Source organism: Phaethon aethereus (assembly GCF_964289735.1).
Source record: "Phaethon aethereus genome assembly, chromosome: 15".
Taxonomy (NCBI): domain Eukaryota; kingdom Metazoa; phylum Chordata; class Aves; order Phaethontiformes; family Phaethontidae; genus Phaethon; species Phaethon aethereus.
Window position 1 is genome coordinate 13037247 of NC_138591.1, and position 26674 is coordinate 13063920.

The window sequence follows — 26674 nt, forward strand, 5'->3', positions numbered from 1 at the left end:
GCAGGAATTAACGATTCTTAACAAGCCGTGGTCACTTAGACCATGCACTGAAAATGGTCTGCTTTGAATTTGCAATGTTTTCCCTCCAGAGTGGTGCAGGGGGGTTAAACTGGAGCCATCTCAGAAGCTAAAGGCTCTGGGGATTGGCTTTGAAAGACATTGGGGAACTTCAGTAACTTTGAGATTCTTCAGTTGAGTTATATTGCATGATCCTGCACACTGGATAGAAGAGCCTTGCTCCCTACGAGGGACCGAATGTTGTGAGCATGCATAGCAAGTCTACTAGCAGTTGGAGAAAGTAGCTAAAACAATGAAGCCTGTGAGAATTTGCATGTTCTGATAGCTAAGGTTGCACTGACTGAATTAGCGTTTAAGAATTTACACTGGGATAATCCATGTGGTAGTTAATTTCAATGTTTTACTGCTCTGGCAGTGTAAATCCTAGTAAATTAATTTCTATAACGCTTGAGAAGTTTTTTTTCAGATGTTTCCTTTCTCATTCATATTTAATGAACTCTGAACATTTACATTAGGATATCTATGGAATTTTCTCAGTTTTTTACTTATGGGCAAAGGCAACCCTGGCTACTGATGTTTAAACAGAAGGCTATAAAGAAATTAATGATACTTAGTCAACCATATCTGTATTTAACTGGCAGACCTCTTTTCCTTAGATTGATTCTCTCCAATTCTGTTTTTAAAACATCTACTTTCCCACTTGAGACTGGTGTTCATGGCCAAATAGTAGAAATCTTGAGGGGCCATATATTTTAAGAAATATTTTGATGTGCTGGTGTTTTTTTTTTCCCCTTATGATTTAACAAATCGGGAGATATACGTTAAAAGAAGCTCTTCTGCTGAGCTCTGTTTATACTCTCTCGCTTAATGCACTGTCTTGGAGAAGCTGCAGTCTCAAGCGAGATGCAGCTGGGATTGTGAGAAGAGAGAATTCAAAGACAGGCAACTGATTGTGAATTGCATGGATGGCTGCACGCTCAGCACCATAAGAGAAACATCCTACTTACACCCTATTTTTCTTATAAATCTGTGCATGAAGTGCCTGAAAAAGGGAATAACAATTTAAAATAATTACCCAGTGTAGTTACATACAATATCTTTCTACACTGATTTTTGATCCTTACCTTTCAGTCTCCTAGCTCAGGCAAAGGGCAGAGTTATTAATTTTGCAGCACACTCACCTTCTTAGTATGCAGATAACATTGACATAATATCAATGAAATATTTTGGAGGCAGAATATAAAACTACATGGATGTAAATTACTTAGAAAGTGGAGCAAACAAAAGTGAATGTTTACAAGTTTAAAAATATCTTTCTCCTGCAAAGTCATAAACTCTGCATTTCCCATTCATAACTCCATTTATGCAATTATTCTAGCTGGAAACTGCTAAAATCTGCAGAGAACTAATAAAACATCATCTCGGATTCATTCCTATGCAGTGTTATTAAACACTGACATATCCTGAGTGTGAGAATTACAGAGCATTTTTCTGCAGAGAATGACCAAACCTCCTGGGATAAAAATAATTTCTACTGATAAACAAAGCTGCATGCTCTGCCTTCACAAGATTTTAGTCTTTATTTTTAGTCTTTCTAATGGAGAAAAATATGGTTAACAAACCATTCTACATGTATACTGCCACAGATTTCTCCCTGGGAAAGATGTCAGAGGGAGCTGATATCTGTCTAGGGGTGCAGTAGGGAAGAGTACATGAGTGAGAGAAAGCAAAGGCAGGGGATATGAGGGGGAGGAAAGGGAACTTTGTGGAAGATTGTTTAGGAAAGAAGGATCACTTCGGGAAAGAAAGGGAAAATCATGGGAGAGAAGTACGCAGTCGAGGGAGCAGGCTAAAAGACAAGGAGCATGGAGTTATTGAGCAGGACTGGACTGAGTTCATTTACAAAGGAGGAAAAAGAAACAGTTAATGGTATTTCAGGAGGAAAAATGGGAAAAAGGGGGGACAGCTCTCCTCTAGGTGTCAATGAATAAGTCCTCAAGCAGAAAAGAAGATGAATAGCAAGAAGGAATAAGGTTTGAGAAATATTTACACATATTTTTCCCCCTGAAGTGAATTCACAGGGGTTTTTCTGATGAAAAGTTAATAAAGTTAACTTTTATGTTCTAAAAATTGAGATATTATTTAATAAATTTCCAATAGGGATCACAGACTAGATAATTCATCTAATTTAATAGCAATTGTCCAGTGCTATAGAAACTAACACACTGACACAAACAAGCTCTTAGAGATGTAAGAAGAGCTCTTCCCAGCATTCTAGCTAGAGGGGCTGGCATCTTTGGCTCTCCTCAAACAGTTGCCCCAGTGAAAGCCTATTCAAGGAAAAAAAAAATCATGGACAGACATTTCTGTCTGTAGGCTGAAAGCTCATGAAGATAGTTTATATACTTTGCAGCTTACATACTCCCAGTCAGAAGGCTCACCAGAGAGGACTGCTTATATTTGCTTCAGAGTGGTATAATAAAGCACTGTCATTTTTGTAATGCGCCTTTTGAAATGTATTGTCAAAAAGAATAATTGTTTGGCAAGCCTCCTGAAAAGATAATATTCTCAAAAATGTCACGTTTTGCAAGAGTTTAATGAAACATTTCATGTTTGCCTTTATTGACCCAATTTAAGCAAACTTTGTACTTCCCCCTTTTATTGATTACATTTTCCATAGAAAACATTACAGCTGGTGATCAATGGTTGTAATTTAGATATTAATTCTTCCAAAGATGTATAACTCAGAGGCGTCACTGCCATCCATACTGTCTCTGTGCAGTGGGTATGGTACTTGATCATACATAATGCGGTCAGAAACAACTTCAAAAAAACCTTAGTTGCTTTGTAAATGGAGAAGAGATTGTCAGGGCCTTAGGGCACTAATGGGCTTTAACTGCCCTGAGCAGCCTCACCTGGATCCTCCCCCCCTGCTCATGGCCCAGGTGCTCCAGCTGAGCTCAGGGCCTGGTTGGTTCCTGTCTTCAGCCTGACCTCCCGAGTTGCAGTTTGGTTTTCCTGGACTGAGTTGAGATCTGACTCGTTCCCTCACTGCGTCTGCTACGTGTGGGACTGCTGCTGGCCCCGCCGCGCCAGCTGCGTGCCGGTGCTATGGGAGCTGTGCCCGGCAGTACAGGGTCGTCCTTGGGGTAGCCCCGCTCCTGCTGCTCTCCAGCAAAGGTGACCTGCCAGAAACAGCGGTCTTCTAGGGTGGCTTGAAGAGTGTAAATAAATGGAAATGAGATGGGAAAGAGTCTTGTTCCTAACTGCGTAGGTAGGATAACCAGAGAAGCTAAAAGGAAATGGAAAGAGCTAAAGATATTCAGCTGCTAGGGGGGAGAGAAAATGGGAAGCAGCAGCAACCGACAACCCAAGGGAGGAGCTTTCTAAGGACTGGGACAGGGCCCTCAGTGGCTAACGGAGATAGGAGGAGGATTAGAAGTTCATGCTGAAATAGTAGTAACTGTGTATTTCTGCACTGCAAAAGACTGTATGGGAACAGACCAGAGCATGGTGTGTGTAAAACCTAGAGAAGAGCACTAAGGTAATTCCAATTAGGCTTATGGGGGACAAAATACAGGTCCTGGGGTTGAAGGAAAATTGTGGAATAGGTACTGAACCCAAATAAATCCTACCAAGTTGACTTAGAGCACAGTGAGTGTGCTATGCATGGCTGGATACCAATCTGTATGAAGGCATCAAGCACTGATAATTACAGATGCAAGATGTAAAAAGAGAAAAAGGACAAGATTAGAAGGAAAAATTGAGCATTCAGGAGCAGAGAAATAAAGTAAGAGAATAAAAAAGAAACAGGCAGACATACGGTTAGTGCAGAGAGAATGCCTCTAACATAAAAGCCTTTGCTTCTGTGACTCATTTAGCTCTTTCTTTGCTGGTAGATTATGCTTTAATTATGTCTTTGTGAATCAAATAGTTGTGAGCTGTGTATGTATGAAAGATGCCAGGCATCAGATAGAAGTACATAATTACCAAAGAGGTGTCAGTGTCCTACAGCCACACCTTTGCATCTGCTTCCCACATGGTATCTAGTATAACTAGAATGACTCTGGGGCTTTGTTTTGGGTGCTGATGGCTAGGTGATGAATTTTCCCTGCCAAAGCTCAGATACTGCACTGGCAGCTCCGCCAAGCTAAACATCTATGGCTGATTTCTAAACATGTCGGTTTGATACTACTGGATGTAAGGAGAAAGCTGTTTCATTTGCTGAAACATTGAATGCTGTATGGCAGACAAAGATCCATATGTGAGGGTCTCTAAGTAGGACTGGTGTCAAAGGAAAATATTGAGGGGGAAAAAGAAGATTGCAAGCTTATAATTAATTTGGTTTATTTATGCATTCTCTATTAATATTTCAAGATTTGTGTGCATAAGTAATTGATGGGCTACATATAATTTTTCATTATCTTAATGTTGAGATAGACAAGGAAGTCCTTTGGCAAAATGCACAGGCACGTTATGACCTCAAAAAGCTTGTGACTTAGGCCTGAAGCTGCCTAGCTGCTAGGAGTGATCGAGCACCCCTTAACACTGAGCAGCCATGGTGGCTCACTGCTATGACTTTTATTGAGTCTTATGGGTCCTTTCCTAGTCTGGCCAACCTTGATAGGAAATGGTGGGTCAGGTTTCCATCTATTTAAGGCAATGAATTCAAAGGTATGTTTTCTAAGCAGCTTAAAAGCTCAAATAAAATAATTCCATACCCAAATGGCAAATAGAAATCTATTAATATATAGTATTAAAAATCCGTTAGATTTTAATGCCTGACTCATGATTTTGTGAGTGCTGGGATTGCCAGCAGACGCTCGTCTGCATTGTGAAACAGATTCTCAGGAGGGTGCAGGAGGTGGCATGCGTTAGCAGAGTGAGTAGCAGTGTGTTGAGCATTGAACAAAGGGCTGCTTTATTTTTTTCTGAGTTAAGAATTTTTTTGAAAGTGTGAAAAGACTGAACTGATAGGAATACTGTTTTAATTCTGCATCTATTTAATTTGGTTGAGTTCTGGAAGGGCAGTCAAGCTCAAGTCCCTTGTGCTGGATGTCTCCACTTTGCTTTCCTTGGGTTTTCTGGGGTTACTGGTGCTGAAGGTGTCAAGATCCTCTGAACCATAAGCTCCTCATGTGTGCCAATTTGCAAAAAAGTACCTGTGTTCCCATACTGACTGTGTTGGGTAAGAGAGGGACAATTGCCAAACCTCAAGAGTTGCCTGGCATATATCTCTGCGGACAGTAACAAACCAGTTCATGCTCTTCTCCCTTTTCTTTAGTGGTTTTTCATCACTGGCAGTACCCACTCTGGCATGTATCAATCCATATGCCTATTCTCTTTAGCCCACATGTCCGTCCTGTTGGATGGTGTCCCAGTGTCTGTATTTCTAGATGAAGGAGAGCAAGAAATTCCTTTAATTTTCCTGGAGGCTACTGTCCCTATCGACCTTTCATTCAGCTTCTGAATGTTTAGCTCTCCCTATTCTCTGATAGCTGGGTATGAATAATTAAAAGACTGGGGAGAAGGGAACATGGAAAATTCTGCATGTGTTTTAGGTTTTTTTTAAATGCCACTGCTTATTTGATGATAATTTTAAGACTTGCATATCTTGTGGGCTTTAGGTTTGGTTTTTTTTTTTTGTTTCCTAAGCTATCCTATAAAACAGACAACGAGGACAGCGGACTGGTGGTCAAGAGGCTTACTTCCCAACCAGCACCATATCAGCCTTCCCATAGTCAATACCTCATTTCCCCTGTTGACAAAACTGGCTAATAATTCTGTACCAAATCTTGCCACGAAGGGCCTTAGGCAGCTATAGTATCAGAACCTCCTTCTTCTTGATACTCTTGTTAGTGGCTTATCTGAGGCCACAGATCTGCTGATGCTTGTCCTGGTGGCAGTGCTGACAGTGGCTGCTGGTTTCCTTCCCCAACAGGTTGTGCCAGTAAAACTCTGAAGACAATTTGTTTAAAACATAGGGATTTATTGTAGAGTATTTCTCCAGTCAATGGAGTCAGTCAAGAATTTTCTGAAGGCAATTCATCCCAATTAATCCCTGACAGTGATTAGTTTGTTCAGGCTAAATGTATCCTGATTTTTAAGCATTTAGGGTTAGTTGAGATTTCTGTCTGGTTGGAGCACTGGGTTGAAATTAAAATACCATGTTAAAATATTGACTCTATCCTTCCTTCCTCCATTTCATCCTGAATGCTCATGCTCTCATGGGTTTCTGAGTGGATATTACAGCAAAACATGCAGCCAAAAATCAGACTCTAATATTAATTTTGCAAGTCATCTCTACTGTAGAAGGCTTATTTGGCTGCTTCCGAACAAGGTGTTTCTTCTTTTGCATCCCACTTGACTTTTGTCAGAAGTGAATTGACTGCAGTGTCTTCTCTCCTATTCCCTCACCTACAACCACGTCATATGTTTGAGAGCATCTCACCAAGCACATGGCAAGTATTCATGTCCACCCATTTGGGGTATGCTTTTCTTTAACTTGGGTATCTGTGGAAAAATCACTGTTAATTCCATGGTAACATTTAACATAACTGTGAGAATTTTCCTTTGATTACTTGTTTAGTGGTATTGCCCATCCAAAAGGTCATTTTAAGTCATTAAGATTTTTATATGTCCCTCTTGTTTATAAACTCTATCAAGAAACCTTCCCAATTAAAAGCGCCCATATGGGTTTTTACAGTCTAGGGATGTTGCCAAATTAGCCCTAAATCTGCATTATTTAATTTGACTACTTAAAAGCTAACCATTTTGTAGCATGGTTCACTTTTTCTTTGCTTAGGGGTTGGGGCTGTCTCCACAGCATGTTGCACTGCGGAGCTGAGAGGGAGCTCTGCTCATTCTTGCTGCTTCTTTGGAGTACTCCATATCCAACGGGAATATTTGCTTACCATAGCGTTTAAAAGGTGAAAATCCTGGCCCACCATGGCTAATAGTTTTGCTGTCTACTTCAGTGGGCTGCAGGTTGTACTCTTTTATTTCAAAAGATGTTAGATTAGGTGCAAAACTTTTTTTGACAGCCTGGACTAGTTAGCAGATTTAAAAGGGCCTCTTTTCCAGGCTGGGCTGACCTAGCAGGCACCTTTGCAATGCTGGGTAAATACAATGAGCTGTTCAACTGGAAAATTATGTTAATAAGCACCATTTTGGTAAAACCTGTGGTTTGCCCTCTGAATCCTGATTAATAAAATAAAGTCTCTATTACCTTCTCACTTAGCCTTACCTTCCTGTTTGGTAGAATTTTTTTTTTTTTTTCTTCAGTAACAGCATTAAAGATTCAGCTGTTATTTGGAGTAATTCTTGTGCAATGCAAATCTAATAGACTTGATGCACAGCATTTTCTTTAGAATAAAAGCCAACTGCCTTTATTCAGCTTACATAATCCCTTCCTGAAAGAGCCCTTTATACAGCTCACGTCATGTCAGCAGTAATCATGGGCTGTGGTGGTACATGCAAATCAACCAGCAGCTGCAGTTTAATTGGGCTGGAGAGTCATACAGTGAATTTGCCAGTAAGTGCAAGGGTAGATCATATTTAATGCTCATGGCCTTTCAGAGTATTGTGTTGCTCACACCTTTGGGTGCTGAAGGCAGATCTAGCCGGATCAGTCCGTTATCTTTGCTATCTTCACCCTGCACAGCTCACACCCAGGCTGCCACCGTCTGCAGTGCTCCTGGCCCTTCCAAACCCATGGGGCACTCGTCGGTAGCCAGTTAAACTTCACACAGGTATTTTATACTGAGAAATAAAAGGAGAGTTTTCCTAACTGCTGGTATTCAGACTTTCCCTAAAGTTACAGCATGGGATAGAAGCAAGCCAATGTATTACTGCAGCTGTGTCTCTGGCTGATGTGTCTACCTTATCTTAACCCCAGTGTTTTGTATGACATCATTACGGCAGTTGGGATGCTAATGTGGCTCTAGGTAGTTCTGGTTAGTTGTTTTGGGTCCGTCCGTCCGTGTCCCCTGCACCCCGTTTTCATGGAAGTTAGGAGAACAAAGCATTTAGATATGATGGGAAACCAGGTAGAAATGCAGTCTAAGGCAGTCAAGCTAACCTAGGAGTCTGACCCATTCCCTGAAGCAGATATTTGGGAAGGGTGGAGAGATGGAAGAAGTGACAGCTTTAATATGACAAGCTTCTGTTGTGATTGTAGATATAAATCTGGTTTCAAGAGTGGATAAAAATCACCATTTCTGCTGCACACTGTGCAGGCTCATTCCAATGAGAAATCTATGGATTTCATTTTGCTTAAATAAGCAAAGGATGCTGAAAACTGTTTCATACCTGTATTTTTCTAGCAATAATTTCTAAGCTGCTTATATGTGCTTCACGTTTTACTGGGAGTTTCTATCATGTCCTCACAGCACAGGTTTCCAGAAGAGGGAGAAGCTATGGTGCTTTGCACAGAAGGTAAAAGAAGGGAAAAGCTAAGTTATGCATGGGAATGTTACACCCTGAAAACTACCCCATTGCCTTCCTTCTCTTCTACCTGTCTCTTCTCAGACAAAACCTGTGCCTCTTACTTTTCATGATGATCAAAACTCTTCCAGTATCTTTTTCTTGTTGGATTACAGCTATATTTTTTTCTCTTGTTATATACTTATACAAGGTTGTAATGAACTAACCCTCTGAACTGTAATTCTTGACACCACAGTACAATAGCTGTGAATAACTGACAATAAACAAGGCTTTTAGGATCTTAGCTGGTTCTGGTTTATTCCAGAAGAAAGGAATGATGAGGAGAAGACTGTGGGTGCCTTTTGTGGTTCAACTTAATCATCACTCTAACCTTGTTCAGCTGAGTTCTTAGTTTGTGTTATGTGATGCCGTTTCTTTGGCCATACCAGACTGCACAACAAGCAAAGCAGTGCTCTGGGCTGGTGCATCAGATTTGATTTTTTGAGATGTCTTACTGAAGGTGTTTAGTGGCTCCAGTCAAAGGTGTCCTGCTGTCTTGGAAGACAAATGAGCAAGAGGGAGAAACTGTTTCAGAGGAGACAAGTCATTTGGATTTGTTTATTTTTTTTAATACGTATTTAGAAATAAATGATCTGGAAGCGTATGTGAATCTCCTTGCTCTCCTTTGGATCCTGTTCTCTTTTTTTCCTGTGGAATATTTCCTCGGTGACTGTTAGAGTGAAAATACTTCAAACTTCAAAGAACAGTAATGAATTGCAAAAAGGAGATTTCACTATTGAAAAATAAACTAAGAACAGTGCAAATGCCACCTGGGTATTTCAGGTGGTGGCTGCTGCTTTATGTTGCTATTGGTGCTCACCCAGCAGTTGCTTTTTCATCTTCATTCCAAGATGTTGTGAAGAAATGAAGCACTGTTCATTCCCACAGACTGCTTTGGGTTTACAGATTCCTCTCTTTACCCCCTATTTCACCCTTTCTGCCCCCTCCCTCCTCCCCTGCAGCCTTCGCGCAGCCTGCCAATCCTTTGCTTAATCCCAGAGAATGTATTTTGGGTACTGGCACAATGAAGAAAAAGAAACAAATTGATTTGCATTTCTTGTCTGGGAGACTCACTTGCAAAATCTAGTACAGTTTCACTGACGCAGAGGCAGAAGAGATGATCCTGTAAATCTGACATCTCTTTATTAAGGCTGAGATGAAAGGGAGTGGGAGGATGGTCTGGGCTCACTACAGGAAATAACACTGGAGGTAGTTTTGTTTGTTTTCTCAATCCGTGTTTTACTGAAGTTTTTCTGGTTGGTTTGGAGATGCATTGACAATGCCACTGTATGGCTACCCAGTCGCAGTTTATCCGGTTGCATGCAGCTCCCGTTTCCCCGTAACTCGGCTGGAGCTGAGCAGGGGGAACAGCCACCCGGCAGATGGGGCGTACACACATCCTGCCATTCTAGTTACATCATCGTTATTTTTACGTATATGCACATGCTGAGCCCAGTGATTCAGTTAGTTCCAGTGAGGTTAAAAGCTGATTTCAGCAAGCTGTGTGAAATGGATCTTCTTTGCCCTTCCCTTGCTGCCTTGCTGTGTGTGGAAGGGCCTTGGGAGGCAGAAATAACCAGGGTAGGTAAAAGTCTGTATGGAAATGTCTCGGGTCTACCCCCTTCCTACAGCTGCCAGAGCAGCCCTGCTGTTGCCTGTCTCTGGCAGTCATCCTGTTCAGGCTTCCACCACCTCAGGCTGCAAGCTGTGAGCAGTGACTTTCTTACCTGTCTTACGGCAACCTGCACTATCCTGCTGCTGCTAACGTAGCAGTGCCTCTGTGACGCACAAGAAGCAGAGGGGTGAAGAGCCGGTCCTGATTGCTCGTTGGCAAAACTCCCTCCTGACTTTAAAATAGGTACTTGGTCAAAGCCCAGCAGCAGCAGTGATGTACGTCCCTTGCAAGGGTGTGCTTCAAAGCAGGATGCAGCTGGGTTCTTTAAGTGTAATTTTGAGCAAAAGGAAATGAAAACCTCAGAAGTGGAAAAAGTGATAATTGGTTGGATGAAACAGTAACCTCCTTGGTGCCTCTGCACTCAGCGCTTAATGCAGCCTCTCACGGCTGAACTATGTGTGCAGTAGGCAGGAGGGTTGCCCATGCCTTGGAACACTACGTTCTCCTGCAGGTGCCTCCACCGCCTCTCCAGGCACATCTAGAAACACAGAGTCTAAGGGAATGTGGGTCTTTGGGTACCTGGTCCTTGAAGCAAGCAGGAACTGCAGATCCGTCAGTATAAACATTAATGTGCTGCTCCAGGAGCTGGTTAATCTTTTAGAGCTTGCATCTGCGCTGCTTGCTGCAGCAATACAGCTGCACTGCGCTTGCTGGGATTGCCCTGCTTTACATCGGTGTAAAGGAAGAAATGGACTCTTAAATGTTTTGTTTTCATTGTCTGATGCTCCTTTTGCCCCCTCCTTCTGTTCTGCCTGCCTCAGCACCTTCAGCGCTGCTTGCTCAAACTGTGAAATCACAGGATAACAAAATCTTTGAGGCTGGAAGGGATCTTGGGATATTGTTTAGGGATGGCCAGAGCAGGCTGCTCAGGGCAAGGTCCAGCCAGGTTTTGAGTATCTCCAAAGATGGAGACTCCACAACCTCTCTGGGCAACCTGTGCCAGTGTTTGATAACATTCACAGTGAAAAGGTTTTTTTTCTCATGTTTGAGCAGAACCTCCTGTGTTTCAGTTTCTATCACTGCTGCTTCTCCTGTCACTGGACACCACCAAGCAGAGTCTGCTTCAGTCAGTTTACGCTCACATCAGCTATTCATGCACATTGGTGAGACACCCCTGACCCTTCTCTTCTCCAGGCTGAGCAGTCCCAGCTTTCTCAGACTTTCCTCATATGAGAGGTCCTTCAGACCCGTATTTACCTCAGTGGCCCTTTGCTGGACTCACTCTAGTATGTCCATGTCTCTCTTCTAAGGGAAAGCCCAGAACTGGGCCCAGCACTCCAGATATGCCTCACCAGTGATAAGCAGAGAGGAAGGATCACTGGATGCCAGAGCAATCCAAAATCATTACCAGATGTGCGATTGGTTGTGATCATTCTTATAGTTCTGTAGCCAGGCCATGGAGCAGATTAACTTCAATGAATTTTCTAATTTTACTTTATACTGTATCTGCAGAGTAGTTTGCTATTTGGCCCTGCAGCTGAGTAATCTTTTCTGAATGGCAAAACAATCCATGCAACTCGAGCCCCACTGGTCAGTCTGTGATAAGATGATTTGTGGTGCTGCCCTGGTACTTGAGAATTTTTTTTTTTCCTGTTTTTTCATCTTGGCATTGTTCTGCCAACATAAAAGTCATGATGCCAAATGTAGATAAAAGAAATTTTTAAAGTTACATTTTAAAGATTTCTAACCTGGTTTTTGTGACAGATCTGTCTTTGAATTCTTATTAAGGCCAATGAATTGAAAAGAATAGTTTTTAGTTTATTTTAAAATGCTCACATCATTCATGAAATACATGATGACAAATATTTTATAGTCTTTTTGTGAGTGGGCTGTTAGCCTGTGTTTTTTGGAGACATTTCTGAATTGATACACTCAGGAAAGAGACTTCTTCATCCATTCTGCAGTGTTCAGGTTTTTTTCGTTGGAGTAATCATTCTGTGAAATCCATCAAGTAGCCATCACCCTGGTGATGCTATTTTAGTCATTCCTATCCTTATCTAGAACTAGATTTTTGTTATGACAGCAGACTAGAATATTCCAATAGGATTTCTGTGAAGAAGATGTTAATCATTGTGGAAAGAGGTTCTTGTTAAATATATCACCACTGATTTTTCTACGGATAGAAGATGTTTTTTCTGCTTACAGAATCACAGGACAGAAAGGTCACGTTCCCATCCGCTTCCTCTTCAGTTCAGGAAGGGATTCTCTGTAGTAACTCTATGTTTTAAATTTTATCATCCAGTATTTTATCTCCTTGTACCAAACATAATAAATAAATATATATATACACTTTTAAATACTTCTGCAAAGGAAATAAATGCAGCATGCAAAATGTAATTATGCCTCAGAAGACAAATCCGTGAAGTGTAAGAATCCAGCAATGTGGAGACAACCACAGGATCTGACCCCATTAATGCCGATTGTACTTTCAGTTTTGGCTCTGACAAATGGCTGGTGCATACCATGCTCCAGACTTTGGGAACAGCCATCAAGGTGCTGATCCCAGAGATGCTTCCCAAGTCATAAATGCCCTTTTAACTCATCTCTTGTTCAAGGCATGGCAGTAGCAAAGTCAGATAACTTTTGCTTTTGTATTTAGCATGAGGACTAGTATTTGCAGAACCATGTTTGACACCTATGTGCGTAACCAGTTACCAAGTTTCTGTCAGCCAATGTGGAATGGGTGCTCCATCAGCTACATATTCCACATAACATGCAAGTGAGATGCAAAGTGTCTTACTGCCCTAACTAGTCCCTTTTTTGAATGTATGGACTCTAAGATTATCAACAAAGCATTTTTAAACAACTCTGGTAGCTGCTCCGTAACTTTTCCAAACTCCCTGGGAAGTACAAACTGTAAGTACAGTGCCTTGACCTCCTCATAGAAAAGAACTGCCTTGGAGCAACTGAGTGAAAGGTTAGAACTGTTGAGTGTTTTAATAATATATGACTTGGATGAGCAGTATACTGTACTTTGCAGTGTACAATCAATAATACATTTTTATACTCATTTTTTTAATCCTCAAAAAAACTACATCAAAAATTTCATGCTAGACTGCCCACAAGAATCAATAATAGAGAAAGGTTCCCTATTCCCCTTAGTACAGTTTAATGAAAAGCGTAATGAATTTATTTACTAAATGATGCTGAAAATCTATTATACATCTTCTGGAAATACCAAACAGAAAACAGTGTTTAGTATAGTTATGAATTTTCCAAAACGGGAAATGCAAAGATTAAAGTTGTCATTGTAATACTTCCGTTAGTTATTGAAGAATAGAATCTAGGAAAACAAAGTTTACTTATGTCAAGCTGTGTCTATTATTATTATTCACTATTTGTATCATTGTAGTATGTAAAAGTCTCAACAAAGGGGCCATGTTCTAATATATAGGGCAAGTAATTGTCTCTGGTTTCCATTGGCTTTACAGCCATGGTCTCTTACAAATGTCTTGAGTTAGACTAGACTGCTTCTGTGAATGGAAGCCTGGCACTGGCTAAGAATCTAATTGCAAAATAATGTGTAAGGTTTTCAGTAAAACTCAAAAAAGTTTTAAACTTCAATTTCCCTACTGAATTATATTAAAAAAGTTTTATATTATTGAAGTTCTTGTGCATTTGTAGAGCATTTGCCATTATACAAAAAGGACAATCAAACTTTTCTTAATGCCAGCTGACCACATTTCTATTTCAGGCTTGAATTCATTAATTCCTTCTTGCTGAATCACAAAGTGTATTGCTTTGTTAGCAGTACTTCAGCTCCCCCTGGGCTTCTGCTACTGTTCTACTGCATCACCAATTATTTGTGATGTATTATTAATTATATGTGATCTATACTTGCACCACTTCCATGACTCTGTAGTGGTAGCTCATTTAAACAAGAAGCAGGAGCTTCTGTAAAAAGTGGCTTTTCTTCTGTGGCAAGTTGCCAGCTGTGTAGTGTAAGAGGATTTTTATTCAAACTGTTACAAAAACCCTGTCGTGTGCATGTCCATACCTGGCAGGCGCAGGCTACTGGATATGCTCACACACTTCTGGGCAATGACTGAGGAGAAGGTGGGAAATATGCAATAGAGACACCAAATTTAATTTATCTGATTTTTGCCTGCTAGAAAAGAAAATATTGCCTTTGGTACTGAACAAAGATAGTTAGGAAGAGAACCAATTTTATTCTCCTAGGTGGGCTGTTATTCTTTTGAGCTAAGGTCTGTGAAAGTATAAAAAATGAGTCCTGGTGGAGCTGGGATAGGGGGGTATAGTAGGAATAGTGTGCTTACCTTGGCGGTCTGGTGGTTACCTCAGGGGTTTTTTATGCTGTAAGGTGTAGCATTCAGTGGGGACCTTTTGACTCCATTAAAATCAGTATATCACCAACAAAACTTGTAGTCACTAAAAATTCCCCTTGTGTGTGGTTTCTATGTGTGATCGGATGAATGTGTTGGCAATGACCCTACGGTAGTACTGTGGTAACATAAAAAGATGTTTTCTGTATTAAACAACAACAGCAGCAAAAAAATGGAGATGGGACAAGTGAATACTGCCACTTTACCATTGCCAAAACCTACAGAAACCATGATGCAAGGATCTCTCAGCAGTGTGTCTGACTGCAAATGTGAGTAGATGTTTTTGAGGTTTTGGCTGGGTCTTGGCCAGCGCTGGTGGAAACCCCCCTGTGGAGAACTGAAAAGCAGAATTCAACTTTTTCTTCACAAACATGACAGAATAAAAACCAGTTTCTGCCATGTTGGGATTAGTACCTTAAGATAAAGCTGTATTTCCTTATCACTGCTTACAGCTACCTCATTTCCCATGTACAATACTTTTTGCAAAACCCCGTAAACCAGGCAACTAAAATACTGAGAAAACAAATGTAAGTGTTCCTGAAGGTAGGAGATAAAAACAATTAAGAATTTCTCACAAAGTAATTTCCCTGTTTTGCAGTCTGCTTAATTGTTGTCTCTGAAACTCTGTCACAAGGATGTAATGAAAATGTTGCTTTTTATGCTGTTTGTGTCTTGGAGAAAGCATCCCTTGATCAGGGCAGACCCATCCAGGACAGGCTTATGCTGGTATCTCAGATACCAACAGCAGCTAAATCCTGGGAACAGAGCTCAGCCCCTCTCAGCTGCAGGGTGAGTTCATCTCAACGCTCTGCATCGCAGCCTACGCCGCTCCTGCCTTGCTGGAGGTATCACTCGGGTAGTCACTGCCCTGCCAGTTATAAAGGAAACCAAGGGCTTCACTCCTGTCACTGGAGAGACAAACACCCCCGGACTATGACTCAGTCTCCAGTCTCCTAATTTTCTGGAGGTGTCTGCCTATCTGCATTTACTATTGAGGGAGTACAAAATGACTGTTCTCCTAAATTAGGTATTCTGCTCAGATGTTTCAAGCTGGAAGAATGAATCTGCATTTAAGTCCTGAACATCTCTATAAAGGCTAGGCTGAACTTCTTGCCATTGTTATCCGACTTGGTTGAAGTCAGCCTTAGTATGCCTGCATGTCAGGTCTGATTCGGGCATGGAAAATGCAAGCACTAACAACTACGTGTCTGCGTGCCTGCGGCTGGACACAGGTAGCAGTGACAGCCGTGGAAGAGTGCAAAGTTGAGAACAGGTGCGACTTCTGTTGAAGTTGGGGCAGGGAGGCAAAAATCTGACACCCTTGCATAGGGAAATCTGATAATTCCCGAGAATGAGATTCTTTGTCATGATTGCTTTAAGTGGTCTGTTACGTATGCATTATTTCTGTTTGTTAATTAATATTTTGAACTTGTGTGGTGCTGAGCATAAACCCATGCCCCCTGACATCAGTGGAAGCTAAAGTCAGCTGGCACCTTGCAAGACCAAGACCTTTACGAGGTGCAAGGAATTAGCAGTGACTATTTCAAAAAATGATGAACTTCGCTCTGTGGGTGCTGGCTCACAGAGCACGCAAGACTTTCTCCTCCTCCCAAAAAAGAGGCAGCAATTAATTACCAATAAAAATTAAAAATACTCTTATAAAAATACTCTTTTTAAAAAAAAAAAATCACAAAAATCCTTGATGCATGTCATTCTATAGCCAGGGGGAGATAAAATACATCTTTAAATATTGTAATATAAACACTCCTCCTAATCCTGAGGGTTAACCAAATAAAATGGATGTTTAAACTCTTGTTTGTCGTACCAGTTATAAAGTCTGTAGAAAATTTTTCAGACTGGGTGGAAACTTGTGAGATCTCTTGGTGCTTTGCAGAGAGCGTTGCACGGCCGATACCTAAAGCGTTACCTACTTGTAAGTAATGGCAAATTTCTCCCATTAGTCCCTCTGTTTTCTTCGTTCCCCATCACAGTTGTTTTCCTGACTACACTCATTATTTGCATTCATTTTTTGTCATCTTAAAAATGCTGACCAAGGAGCTTTCTCTTGATTGATATATCTCTCAAGTGGCTCCCTGAAGTGATTATTGTGGAATTAATCATTTGATTTCATCAGCAGAAAGACTCCTGTGTTGACTTTCAGCAGATGCATGTCATCATTATTGTTACATGCCAATAAATTTGTTTAGGGCTGAATGACAGCAGTACATGTCATCTGGAAGAGCTAGTTTGCAGTGGAGTTGCTTTTGTTTGATTGCTCTAGAGTTGGTTAAAATTCCTCTCAGCAGCACTATTGCTTGATTGCTGGGTACTGCAAACTGGGGAGAATTAGAGCTATTTGCGTGTGGATAGACTGTGGTGATTCAGCAGATATTCTGCCTTTGTTCTTTTTGCAGCACCCCCACATGAAAACGTACTTTTCCTACTTTGCCCATGGAGAGACAACCTATTTTATTTCTTTTAACCACCTCCAAATGAAGTCTCCTGAGACCTCGGGGCGGGGGGGGGAGAAAAAGACCTATTGTTAGTTATAACCCACTCTCTCTGGCATATTTTATGAAATCAGGGGCTGATAAAGTCAGATAACTTCACTTCTGCTTTACTTTTCAATCCTAGCTTTACATCCCCTGAATGAGAGGGGGGAGAAAAGGTTGAATGATGTTGCTTAAGTACTTGGGGAAATAGAAATACGGCATTGCTAGGTCCAGAAACTTTCTGCTGTGTTTCACATATGCATGCAATGAGAGGGATGGTTTTGAGTTCTGCTTCCATCAACACTGTGTTACCTTAGGGATGGATAGGTGTGTGGTCCCATGACAGCTTCTAATTTGGAGTAGGATTTACTAGTCTTAAGCTGGTCTAAATAAATGCTACTGTGGAAGCGGATGGTACAGCACTGCACTGGCCATTACTCTTATCCTGTTACCTGTGTTGCTTTAGTGACCAGATTATTCTCAGGAAGGTCAGGGCAGCTCAGTGATCTGGCTGAAAAGAAACCTGTGCTTTGGGTTCATTTTAAGTGGTCACTCACCCCCGTGCAAGAGAAGAGGTGGTGCTTTGCAGGTTCCTCCTGTGCAGGAGAGGGAGGGCAGGCCTGTCTGTTCAGCAGCACTGTGGTCTTAGATCTGCTGAGACCATGTGAGAAAACACAAATTTAGGTATCTGAAGTGGGAATGTTGACTCTCTAAATAGCTGGGAGGCACAAGGATTCCTTTCAAAGCTTTTCCAGTGTAACTATCTTCAGCAGCAATCTATTAATAGTCAGCTAATTTAGAGAAGTAGCAGTGGCAATTAATGTTGTGTAATGACACCCGTTCAAAGGAGGAAATTCTTATTCCTGCAGTGATTATGTTATAGTGCAGCTTCTGCTGGTCTATGTTTGTTCATGCAGCACTGGACTTAATCAGGAGTTGTGAAATCTGTATCAAGTGAGGAGTTTTGTTAAAGCATTGGAGTTTCTTTTTTCTTTTAAATGGTTTGCTCATCACTTGTTCTGCAGTAAAGCTGTGTGAGGAAGGAGGCTGGGCTGCTATATAACACAGGCAAGCTGTCCCCCACTCCTCCCCAGGGAATCGGGGATGCTGGGCAGCTTCCTTCGGGAAGCCCTTTGGGAGACCCCCTGTGCACCCAGGGTCCCGGGGCTGCACAGAGACGATGTCATGATGCTCTGTGTGCTGCTCACACAGGTACTCACACATTTCAAATACACCCTGATACCCTGATCCCCCCCCCCACTCCCAGCTGCTTGTGTTACTCTCGGTGAAGTTGCACAAGTATGAAGAGCTCGGAGCTGACTGGCAGGCCAGATCCGGATTACAATGCTTTGTGGACTTTGCAGGACAGATTAAAGTACTTGGAAAGATCAGTCTGACTCATGGGTTGTATTTTTTAGATTTTTGTCATAGAAAAGTATTAGAAGTTGTAAGAAGGACTAACGTGAGCTTCTATTTTACAAATAGTGTTGTAACTGCTTTGTTAGGGAAAGCAGAATTTGAAATAGTCATACTATCTTTGTTGGTTTTTTCATTGCAGCAAATGTCTGTTATGTCTCCTGCATTGAAAAGCAAATCCCATTCTCCCCATATAACCATTCAATTAATTCCATCTCCTCTGCTCCCATTTTCCAAGCAACTTAATAAGATGAGACAAATCCTTCAAATTGCATTTATATTATAAACACTACCAATGAGTCTTGAGCAGGCAGGAAAGCTAATGGGACAATCTCAATTTAAAGAAAGCTGGTTAACAGCAAATGCATTTCAGATTATAAATGAACGGTGGCAGGTAAAGGCATGTGTCTGCATAATATATTTCTCACCTGTAAAATGTTTTCCATCTAGAGCTCTCAATGTACCTTGCAAAGAAACGTGAGTAATATTCTACTTCTACAGCACAAGCAAAGTGAAGGACAAGCCTGAACTAACTTCCCAAGGACATGCTGTCATCAGTGGCAGAGTTCTGTGGCTAGGTGTCAGTTTTGTTTGTCTTGGGCATTTTCCACCTTAACCATCACAGATGAATCAGTCTTGAACAGTTTTGTGAAATGTTGTGAACCCTTTGCAGTAAGGAGGTGATGTTTGCCTCACTGTGCACATGAGGTACAATGAGAGTTCAGCAGAGTGTAGATATCAAAGAAAGCCCCATGGAAAGTCTATTTTCCAGCACCATGTGAAACTGGACTTCTATCTCAGGCTGGAAATGTGAGATGTCCTTAGGAACAGTGCCTGGCCTGGAAGAGAGGTGCATCCCTCCTGCCCAAGTACCATTGCAGTCCAGGCAATGTCTCCATCCCCGTGCAGTCATGATCTGAGCAGATCTAACATGCTGCTCAGGAGACCTGATTTAAGCTGGTAAGAATAGGAGCCACTGCAGAGCTACATAAACCAGTAAAGACTTAAATACTCTGTTTTGCAGAAACTCTGCTCATTCACTGCCTGCTCTCAGGACTGACTACAACAAGTGCAGTCAGTTCCATGAAAGTTCCCATTGCTTTGGAGTTTTATTATTACTCTTGTAGAAATTAATTCCTAGATTAATTATCCAAGGAAGATTACTGATCATAAATCCCATGCAGCCTCTGATGAGATCTTTCACATTTTATACACTGTACAGGAACATCACAGGAACAACTGTGCCCTGATGTTCCCTGCCAAAATAGTTTTTGAGGGTATAGCAGATGCAAGGAGCTGGTCTGCACACTTGTTGAAATCTCAGTGCTTCAGCAGGTAACACACGTAGATGGACACATATGCTCCCTTAAGTTCAGTTTGGGGCAACTTGCTAGAAGGTGGGAGATGAGTCTAACACCTGAAGTTGGCTTTGCTGGGTCTAAGATTTTTCCCTGCTGAAGATCTCACTTGCTTCTGTTCATTTTAGTAAGAAGCCTGATGGAGGATGTGAAAGTAAGTAGTGGACTCTAGTCCTTTGTCTAAGGATGATATAGGGATAAATGCCACCCCTGCCAATATCAGGCACCTGATAATTCTCCCGATTACCCCTCTCATTTGAAGGCACCTTTCTTTACCTCCTCTTTAATTTCTATCTGAAGATTATGACTTCTTGGGGAAAGATATTTTTTTTAATTGTATTTTTTTAATGCCTTACAGTATTTAAATGTCTTTGAGCATTCTCCAGCTGTCTAATAAGCAAACATGTACATCCAGCTGGTCAGTATTTATATGTAGCTTGGAATGATCTATAGGATATGCAGCACTTGCCTAGCTGGTAGTTAGGAGGTGTGCTGAGCAGATGAGAGTATTGTTGCTAGGGGAGGAACATAAGACAACTAGAAATATTAGAGGACATCATAATCAGAAGGAACTGGAATAACTGTCATGCAAATATGGCAAAATAAATTGATGGAGGGCAAAACCTATAGGAAATGTAAGTATATTAGCTCTGCTGTTCTTTCACAGGACAACAGAAAAAGTTTACAACTGACCTCAATGTCTTTGACAGAAAAGAAAAACCCTACCAAAAAAAACCAAACCAAAAAACCCCAGGCTGCAGTTTGAGAATTAGCTGTACCACCTGCAGGTAATTTTGATTTTTCTTCTATTAGTTCTTCCTTAACTTTTTATATGTAAATGTATACAGATATTTTGGGCAGATTTTGTAGGTTGGGTCAAGCAGGCTGAGTAGCATAGGCAATGAGGAAAAAATAGTATAAAAAGGATGCTATCTTAATATTTGTATCGTCATCTTATATGAAACTTAGCATTCTGATGGATTTCACCTTTGTGTTCGTTGCTTCAGTCATCAAATTGCTGCATTTAAAAAAAACCCAAACAAACCCTTTGGGGATAATGTGGACATTCAAATTTAGCATCAGAGGTCATTTAATAATATTTATGAGACTTCGACTATTTACTTTTCTGCTCTTAAACTTTCCAGGTTTACACTTCTTGCTCTACACTTTTTGAATGCTAAAATTTTACATGTGTTTCAAAGTGGATTGGACAGCTCCATGCTATTTTTTCTTCCTTTAAACACATCATTTGTGGTTCAAGGAGGCTTAGCTGCAGGCTGCTGGCCTCTGGATGGGTATCCAGGGGTTGTACTACCATGTGTTTTCTCTGTTGTACTCTTCCCTGAGCCAGCAGTGTTGCTTGGTTGCTCGCACTGGCCACTACCTGTTTTATCTCTACCACTTTCTGATTAAACCCTTCCACAATGCTTTTAAATCCACTCATCAAAAAGAAAAGGTAAATCCCCAAATTGATCAAGAAATTGCTAGCCTTCTCTCCCAAACCTTTCTGCCTCCCCCTGCTCTGCGTTTGGAGGTATTTCCTGTTCTTCAAGACGGCTCCCAAACCCCAGAGCTGTCTCTGGGAGCCATACAAGAGGGGCTGTCTTGTTTGATAGTGCCTCCATTAAAGTCAATGGGAATCTCTGATTTCAGTGCAGTTTAGATCAGGCCAGTCACTTTAAATTTGCAAACTTTGTTTGCTTATGTACTTTAATCCAAATACTCGCTTTGCTGGAAGGAGATTGAGCTTTGAAAAATAAGATGGAGTAGTCCATAGAAAAATGCTTACTGAAGCGTGGCATTGCTGACAGGTTCAGAATTTGTTTTCCAAGTTTAATTTGATAGAGCTGGGGTTGAAACTGCTCAAATTGCTAAAAGCTTAAAGAAGAATTGTAGCCCTTCAGCAGGGACATGCTAGCCTGATCGTTTCCTTTTCAACAACAACCTCCTTTGATATGTTTGCCATTGCAGAGTTAAGTCTTTGCATTTGGTATCCTCTCATGAATTAGCGGCCATGGATACATTTTTCTGTCTTATAACTAAACACTAAAAACTTGTCAAGCTCTTAATCTCTTTGTACCAAAAATAGCTTTGATCGTTGCAGGGTACAATTCCCACTAAATTTGCATGATATTAATATCTTTTTTGTATGTCAATCTTAGCTAGAATTTACTTGAGCAAAGTGATTGGGACACCATTTTTCTGTGCAATTTTCATGGCTTACAGGAGAAAGTTAGGAAAGGTGTAATTTCTATAGATCAGATTAAATGCTTAAAATACCTATTTAAGAAACTTTTAAGATTTTGAAGTGGAATCCTGGTAATCTGCATTTTCAGAGTATAGTGCAGGCATTACTGGAGTCATTGCAGCAAGTCTTGTTGAAGGGCAGTGTTAGCTCGTTTACTTACAGAGTGCGAGTGGGTCACTTACATCCTGTAAATATTACAGACCAAAGGTTCATTGTCTTGATTTATAGAGTAATATCAGGAATTACACACAACTCAGTCTGTGCTAGACCTCTATCTGCTGCAAAATCAAGGCCACAATATTTTCCAGGCCACAATATTTTCCAGGCCACTTTCAAAGGAGAATAAAGAAAATCCATGAGATGTGATTTTCCTGAAATAAGATCCAGGCAGGAATTAATGACAACCTTTAGCTTGCCACCTCAGGACGTATCTAAAATGTGTGCAGCCACTTGGCAGCTGTAAGCCTTATTTAGGGTTATTCCTTCCGATAATAAAAGCCAGTTTGTGTCACCAGAGCGATAAACAATACCCCCCTTAGTAAGAGAAGAGATTAACAATACATGACATTAAACACAAGATCCGCAAAATGGAACAGAGCGTTCAGTTAACTCCTCTGAGCTTCATTTTATCTCAAAACATAAATTTTGTTGCCAGTGGAACTCTATATAAGAATTAATTAGGGAACTTCACAAGCAGTCAGAGCTCTTGTATGCCATTATAAATTTATTATTGCTGAAAGGATCTATTTTTTCTGTCAGGCATTGTGCTTATCTGGCAGACTGCACAAAGAATATGGAATAAATAACCATCTTCCTATAGAAAGAACCCTGGAAAAATGTTTAGAAAACTTGTTTTTAAAAAGGCAAACATTGTGTTTATTGTCTGTAAGGCATTTCTAAAGAAACAACCCATTTAGTATTCAGCCATTCAAATATTCAAACAATTGTAGCAGATCCCTCGGATTCCCCACTCGGAGAGAACGTGCATAAAGTTGTGCTGAATACTGCAGTGCTTGTGCCTGTCCGTAGATGTTCCTCACCTAAAAGAAGTAGAAGGTGGGCTGGGAGTAAACCATTACCATGTAAGTGTTTAGACAAAAGAAAAGCCTCTTGGACTGCAGGACCCACTTACCATTCCATTAATTTTTATTTAGATTATATTAACCATAAACAATTACTCTCTTCTGTAATTTTCTAAGTTTATCTCAGTCATTCCAGCATCACAGATGAGATGTATAATTATACATCTAATATTACCAAGATAACTGGGAGAGCCAGTGCTTTGTTTCCTGCTTATTACATACAGTTAAACATTCTGTGCTTCTATTTATTTCAGTAACTCAACAATTCCACCCCCAACAAGCATCAGAATAAGTGATGTAGAGAAGAGGGTTACGTATGCTTTTCCTGTAGTGGCTGGCATTCAGGGGCCGGCCAATGTAAAATCTGAATGCCTCAGAAGTATTTTTCCTGCAGTATGTGCTTTGTTAGTGAAGTGAGTTCACTTGCTACCGAGGAAAATTATTTTTCCCGTTCTCTGTGCACTATTAGGTACCTTGTGTAGCTCAAACGCTATCACAGATAACAAGACAATTAAGTTAGTGGAGACTGCATAGTACTACTGACACAAGCTCCTGCGTGAGCTTGCACTTCTTGTCCCCCAGAAGAGCACAGGCTCCTCTAAAATGCTAAGCGGTACAGGGAAGGTGCTGTATTGTATGTTTCCTGCTGCAAAGTATTTACATAGTCATGCCCTTATATAAATGAACTAATTGTTCAAGTCAAACCAGCAGCTGAGTGGTTTGAAGGTAGTAAAGGTTCCTGTGCTCTGCAGGGCAACGCTCTTTGGCAGCCAGCTCCCTGCAGGCTGCAGTGACCCTGCTAGTGACCCGTCGGCCGCACTTATTGATGTGCCTAGCACCCTGATGCTATTCTCTGGGAAATTCTGAGGTGTCAGAGGCCCCTGTTTCTGCCTGGCTTTCTGCTGCTCCTGTAAAAGCTGTCAGATGGCAAATGAGAGATGATGGATGCTCCAGAGATCAGGACAGGTGGTGGCAGATGGGGCGTTTGGGCTGTCTGGGCTTTGGTGCTCCGAGGACTGCGTGGCTCACCCTGTTTTCAGTGGGCTAAAATGAGGATAATCTGTTGCAGGGAGAGGAGAGATGGGAAGGGGTGACACATGTGTATGTGAGGCTCGGGATCATGGACCCCAGGGCTGTGGGGCAGTGGTCAAAGCAGGAGCAGGAAAGAGCAATGAAAGAACTGCTGAAGAGCTCAAGTTTAACCATCCTTGTTATACTTACCATCCTTAGCTGGCGGGGTTGGGGCCTTACGTGGTACTGCAGAGAACGGCTGGATGTGCGCGGCTAGGCTGTGAGAGGAGAGCGTGGGCAGAGGAAGGGCTGGGAGCCATGAGCAGTGGCAGCATGAGCTGGCTGCCCGCAGGAGCTGACACGGGCCAGAGCCCTGGGGGGTCTCGGCAGGTGCTGTTTCCAGCACCAGCAAGGAAAGGGCTTGTGCTGGTTTTGGCTGGGATAGAGTTAATTTTCTTCATAATAGCTAGTATGGGGTTGTGTTTTGGGTTTGTGCTGAAAAGAGCGTTGATAAGAAGGATGTTTTTGTTATTGCTGAGCAGTGCTTACACAGAGCCAAGGCCTGGTCTGCTTCTCACCCCACCCCACTGGCGAGGAGTCTGGGGGTGCACAAGCAGCTGGGAGGGGACACAGCTGGGGCAGCTGACCCCAACTGACCTAATGGATACCTCAGACCATATGACGTCATGCCTAGCAAATAAGGCTGTGGGAAGAAGGAAGGAGGGGACGTTCGGTGTTGATGGCATTTGTCTCCCCAAGTAACTGTTATGTGTGATGGAGCCCTGCTGTCCTGGAGATGGCTGAACACCTGCCTGCTAATGGGAAGCGGTGAATGAATCCCTTGTTTTGCTTTATCTATTAAGCTGTCTTTATCTCAACCCACCACTTCTCTCACTTTCACTCTTTTGATTCTCCCCCCCATCCCACCGAGGTTAGTGAGTGAGCGGCTGCATGGGGCTTAGCTGCCTGCAGGGTTAAACAAGGGCTGTACCAGGATATTTACACTTGCACCAACTGTTCAAATGAGAACAAAAGCACCCACATGCCTCTCAGAAAGTGACGTTTCAATTTTTTCTTTGGCGCTTTCAGAGTGGACTGCATGTTATCCTGTTGTCTCAGCAAATTAAGCTTTGGGAAGCCTCAAACAGATAAGCGCTTAAATAGGGTCTGAGTCTTTCCTAACTCTTGTATCACTTTGCACACAGATATCCTCGTGTCTATGTTGCAGGATTTTAATGACAAGTCAGACTTGTTAGAAAATCACACTTTCCTTTTGATGCACATCTTTCACGTACACATACTATACTACTGTTGTGAACTTCATCCTGCTTTGTCTGCTGTTGTTATCCATGCTATGTATCACCTTAAACGGATGATATTAGCCAGAATTTTTCAGGAGCAAGATTTTTTTTGGTAGCAAGTCAGCCTGATTTAATGTTATCAGTTCTAACTGTATATGATAGATTGAAATATATGAAGCTATTGCCATATACATACCCGTGAGTCCCCAAGATGTGCTTATTTGTGTGTTCAGCTTGCTTCCTGGTGATCAGGCACTTTCTCACATACTTCTTATTGTCATTCTTTCTTGCTTCATTTTCTCATGATAGCATTGTTGAAGGGTTGTGGGTTTTGTTTGGGTTTGTTTTTTTTTTAATGCCATGAAAATGAAGTTCTTTCTGGGGTAAAAAGCCTTAGAGGCATTATCAAAGCGTGACTTTGCTGAAGATAATCTCTGTCATATCATTCTTACTTGTTTGAAATATTCTCCACTTATTGTAGTGAGCCCTTAAAGTGGGTGTGGATTTGTGTAAACCAAATTCCTTAGAAGAACATCCTACAGCCTCTGACCCAACAGCTCCTTCGTGCTCATGTTCCCATAGACATTGCTATCAAAAGTGTACCATACCATAGCTATGCTTGGAAGGAACCAAATATCAACACCTGTGAGTACATCTGTACTACTCAGGGTTACCCCTAAAAAAAATCAGGTTAGAAATTCAGATTGGATAGCAAGACTGTCTTACAGTGGTGATATTGAAACAGTAGAGTATAATACCATGGAAGGAATCACAGATCTTTCACTAGAGGAAAGACCAGACAAATTTCTATTCAGGATGGTTAGGTAGAGTTGATTTGGCTTTGGGAAAGGCCTAGGCATTTTTTGGAGGTCCCTTCTGTCCTGTGATTCTGTATTTTGTGCTTCAGCATTTCACAGACAGTCTATCAAAAACTATAAATCCTAATGTAGTCTGTTAAAATAAAAATCTGACAGTTTATTGTGAATTGCATGCTAAGCAGAAGGTCTCTAGAGGGGGAAAAGACTCTGAAAACCTTGTACTGTGGATTTACACCCGAGAACACTAATATAATAAGAAAGCTTGAAAACATCTGCCATTGAGTAAGATCCAGGAGATCTGTGTGAAATTCTAACTACAACCTGTTATGAACATGAGGGAGTGCATTGAAAACATGTGGAGATGTTGAAGAAACTTTACGCAGAAGGGTAGTGAGCGGTGGAAAAAGGATTTCTGTATTCTGATTTAT